Source organism: Anarhichas minor, unplaced genomic scaffold (assembly GCF_050575085.1).
Source record: "Anarhichas minor isolate MPS153535 unplaced genomic scaffold, ASM5057508v1 ptg000037l, whole genome shotgun sequence".
Lineage (NCBI taxonomy): Eukaryota > Metazoa > Chordata > Actinopteri > Perciformes > Anarhichadidae > Anarhichas > Anarhichas minor.
The window spans coordinates 947,501-952,500 of record NW_027466483.1 but is presented as its reverse complement, the minus strand read 5'-3'; the positions used below and the strand labels follow the sequence as shown (position 1 = coordinate 952,500).

Here is a 5,000-nt window from a genome sequence, read left to right as displayed (position 1 = left end):
GGTAAAAAGGGAAGAGAGAATCAATCAATATATCAATATTTTCTTATTTTTGGAATGTTAATTAATGAACTGGTTTAGGTTCGTTAACGTTTTAAAATTGACCTACTGTTGTAGGTTTTAAAGAACTATGTGTTGGAGACAAACTTGCTTACGGCCATACCTCTCTGTTCGCGCCCGATCTCGTCCGATCTCGGAAGCTAAGCAGAGTCGGGCCTGGTTAGTACTTGGATGGGAGACCGCCTGGGAATACCGGGTGCTGTAAGTTTTTTCACTTCTCTCTCCAAAAGGCAGAGGACACTGCTGCTTTTTCACTTGAGAAATATGAGAAAAAGGCAAGATTGAAGAAGAGATGCATACAAAGATGTGGGTCACGGTAAAAAGGGAAAAGAGAATCAATCAATATATCAATATTTTCTTATTTTTGGAATGTTAATTAATGAACTGGTTTAGGTTCGTTAACGTTTTAAAATTGACCTACTGTTGTAGGTTTTAAAGAACTATTTGTTGGAGACAAACTTGCTTACGGCCACACCTCTCTGTCCTGTTTCAGACCAGAGTGCATTGTGGGTTAGAGCTACTTCCTCCTTGGAGGAAGCACACGGCTGTGCTTTGTTTTTCTCCTCTTATCTCTCTCTCCTTTCGTTTGTTTTACATGTCCTAAGAGAAGGTTTTTTTTGGTTTTGCTCAGCTGATTTTGTCAGTAGTACCCCCGTCAGTGTCTCACTGAGCGGGGGGAAGCGTTTTTTTCCGTGTTTTGTGAGCTATCCCCCGTGTTTTTTTTGAGGGGCGTTTTTAGTCCTTTTTTTTTTCCCCCAAAATGGCGGACCACCCGGTAAACCCGACCTGGAATGAACTCACATTAACTCTTACGGATAACCCCAGCGGTTTGGTGGTGGGCGGAGAGGGCCGTGGTGTTGACAACGGTACAGTAGAACTGACGGAGAACGGGGGCAGTGGTGGTGCCAAAGGTGTGGAAGAACTGACGAAGAATGGTGACAGCAGTGATGCTGTTAAAAGAACGGGAGAACTGACGAAGAATGGAGACGGCAGCGATGCTGTTACAAGAACGGAGGAACGGGCCTCACGGAGCCTAACTGTGAACGTGGAGATGGAAGGCGGAGAGACTATGAGTGCTATCGAGCTCATCAGTCATGTGCAGAGGTTGTGCGGTGCGTTACTGGCGTGCAGAGTGCTCGGCCAAAAGAAGTTTGAACTCACAATGAGCAACATAACGGGTAAGAAAAAACTGATGGAGGGTTTTAAGATTGGGGAAACAAGGGTTCATGCTAGAGAGATCACTAACGACGAGCTCATCGTCTCTTTTCTCAATCTGCCCTATTATATCAGAGACAATGATATCTTTTTGAGACTGGATAGCTGGGGGGTAACGCCTATGTCACCTATTAGACGCAGAATGTGGCCAGGCTCTAAGGTGACGGACGGCACTCGATTTCTACGAGTTAAATTCAACGAAAGAGTCCGTTCGCTACCATATTCTACAAAATTTAACACGGTGCTGGGCTCGGAGTATTTCCGGGTAATTCATGACAGGCAGACCAAAATATGTAGGCTCTGCATGCAGCCTGGGCATGTTCAAAGAGAATGCCCTGAGTTCACATGCTACACCTGCGGAGAGCAAGGGCATTTTTCTAGGGAGTGTTCCACACGAAAGACTAACAAATGCAAGGGATGTAAGCGGGCACCGGACAGCTGTGTGTGCCATGTGGAGGTGACAGAAGAGGAGATGGTGGGGACTGCGGAGGAGGTGGAGGAGGAGCAGGAGGAGGAGGAGGTGCAGAGCGACGACGGTACGTCGAGCACTGGCACCGTGGAGGAGGACGTGGACGAGGAGGAGGAGGAGGAGGAGGAGATGGAGGAGGAAGAGGATGATGAGGCTGCTGCGGGGACCTGTGTGAGCGAGCTGAACAAAGAGAGAACGGCGATGACTATGGCTGTAATGAGGCCGAAGCCTGCAGCCTGTATGGCAGAGACTACAGCGGTGAAAGCAGGTGCAGCTGTGGAGCCAGTGACAAGGGCAGGTGCAGCAGTGGAGCCAGTGACAGCGCCAGGTGCAGCTACGGCGCCAGCGAAAGAGGCAGGTGCAGTTGTGGAGCCAGTGACAAGGGCAGGTGCAGGGGTGGAGCCAGTGACAGCAGCAGGCGTGGTGGTGAAGCCACGGAGGACGACCGATGCAGGGAGGAGAACTGAAATAGTGGAGGTGCCGGAGACGGCGTCCAGCCAGATTGATCTGAGTGGGCCAAGGCTGGTGCCCAGCCAGCCAGAGCTAAAGGTGGGAGAGGCACGAGCCAGTGCCAGGCTGAAGGAGCAAGTCCAGACCAAGCCGGGCAAGGCCCGAGTGGGGAGACTGGTTGCGAGGAAACCGAAGGCGGTGCTATTGGAAGACGCAGAGGTAGAGCTGCGAAAGAGGGCTGAGGAAAAGGCGGCGATGGGGTCTTCCCTGGACAGCTTTGTTCCTCAAGACATTGGGAACTGCGGCTCCCCGCTGCTATTAAGTGACCCCTCGGACTCAGACATGGACATCGAGAAGGGCCAAAGGGTGAGGAAAAGGGATGGAGAGATTATAAAAGGGTCTGATAATCGGAATAAAGCACTGAAAAAATAACACCATGTTTTGTTTTGCTATGCTTTATGTGCCTTTACTGACAGCCCTCATGGCCTTTGACTCTCAGTCTTTTCTTTCTTTTAATGCCAATGGCTTAAAAGACCCAGGTAAAATGAGAGCAGTGTTTGATAGGAACAAACATGTGGACATAATTTGTCTTCAAGAAACTGGGTGGGACCTAAAGGCTGTCAGCCATGCTCAAAAACTGTGGAAAGGGGTGATTTACTCCCAGGAGGGTATTGGGCGAGCACGAGGGGTCGCAGTACTAATTAGCAGAAAACTTAGTACTAGTAGTAAATGTGTATATAGAGCTAGCAATGGCAAGTGTGTGATAGTGGATATATTAATAAATAGTGATATAATTAGACTGATTAATATACATGCGCCCAGTATTGAGGAGGAACGCAGAAACTTCTTCGGAAGTCTGAACAAGTGGATAAATAATAATACTATTATTCTAGGGGACTATAATATCACGCTTAGTAGTAGTGACAATTATAATGATAAATTTAGGTGTGACACGAGTAGAACTGCACTTAAAGATATCATGATAGAAAAAAACTTAATGGATGTATGGAGGGTAATTAACCCTAGGACAAGGGGTTATTCTAGAAGACAGGTTGTCCTGGGCAAGTTAAAACAAACCCGAATAGACCTGGGCCTGGTGGCTTCGGGTCTAGTTAAACGGGTTACTGACATGAAGTATGTGTTTAATGCATGGAGCGATCACGCGTACGTGGATTTAAAATTTGGTGACAGCACGGCTAAAAAAGGCAAGGGCACATGGTGCTATAATAACAGTTTGTTGGAGGACACAGCGTATAAGAATAAAGTAAAGAAATTACTAACCCAAAGTGCATATGACATGCCATATGTAGATAATAAAATAGAATACTGGGAGGAAATTAAATTAAGAATAAAGAAAATAAGCATTAGTTATAGTAAGAATAAAAAATGGGAAGAGAAAAGAGAGGAGAGCATGTTAAATGATTTATTAAACAAGGAATTAGAGAAGATGGAGCTAGATACAAATTATAATAGTGAAAACTATGAATTATATAGGAATAAACTGACGGATATTGAGACCAAACGTTGCAAGGGCGCCGCGGTCAGGAGTAGGTCGCAGTTCCTGCTTGAAGGGGAAAAAAGCACGGGTTTTTTTCTGGGGCTGGAGAGGATAAAACAAGAGAAGCAATATATAAATCAACTGGTGAGCAGCGAGGACCTAGTATGCACTGAAAGCAAGGACCTTTTAAAAATAGTAAAAGACTACTATAGTGAGCTGTATAAAGGGCAAGGGCCTCTAAAGGAGCACATAGTAAAAATGACGAATCAGATAGGAACCCAAATAAGTGAAAATGATAAAAATTATTGTGACTTGCCTATCTCTAGGCAGGAGATAGAGGCAGTCATAAAAAGCCTTAAACACAATAAGAGCCCAGGTTCTGATGGCCTTACTGCCGAGGTGTATAACGAGTTTTCTGTTTTACTCTCTCCCATTTTGTTACATGTTTTTGATGAGATGGCGAGGCAAAATATCATGCCTGACAAGATATCGGAAGGGATTATCACATTAATATACAAGCAGAAAGGTACAAAAGATAGGCTGGAATATTACAGACCCATAAGCCTGTTAAATACAGATTACAAAATCATAGCAAAGGTGTTGGCTAATAGGATGAGAGAGGTAATTAAAACTATTGTCATTGACACTCAGACCTATAGCATTCCGGATAGGGATATAAGTGATAATATAATTGCAATAAAAAACCTAGTAGATAGTATGAATAGAGAGGGGGGGTGTTTATTAGGGATAGACTTAGAGAAAGCATTTGACAGGGTGGAACATGAGTTTATGTGGGAGGTATTAAATAAATATGGGTTTGGTGAAAAATACATAAATTGGGTGAAATTATTATATAAAAAGGCTAGAAGCCGCGTTAAGGTCAACGGTTTCTTGACTGATCCTGTGGAGCTGCAGAGGTCCATTAGGCAGGGTTGCCCCCTGTCTGCCATGCTATACAGCCTTGTGGCGGAGCCGTTGGCTTTAAGCATAATTAATGACAATGAAATAGCTGGGATTAAAACCGAGAGAGGGAATATGGTCAAAGTTATTCAATACGCGGATGATATAAATATCTTTTTAAATAACAGTACACATATAGAGAGGGTCATGGTGCATATAAATGACTATGAGATGGCCTCTGGGGCAAAAGTAAACAATTCTAAATCAGAAATAATGGTTTTCAAGGAGGCAGGGTTTGACACAAACAAATGGGGTTTTAAAGTAACTGACGAGGAGAGGAAAATCTTAGGAGTCTATGTAGGGAAAGATGGGGCTAAAGCTAGGGATAGAAACTGGAAGGAAATGATTAAA

The 5,000-nt window shown here is 44.6% G+C and overlaps 1 non-coding gene across 1 annotated transcript; it reads left to right on the top strand.

Moving 5' to 3' along the window:
- The first annotated feature begins 146 nt into the window (after positions 1-146).
- LOC142967488 (5S ribosomal RNA) lies at positions 147-265 on the top strand. Its single transcript, XR_012958758.1, has one exon. It is a non-coding gene; the product is annotated as a 5S ribosomal RNA (ribosomal RNA).
- The last annotated feature ends 4,735 nt before the right edge of the window (positions 266-5,000 follow it).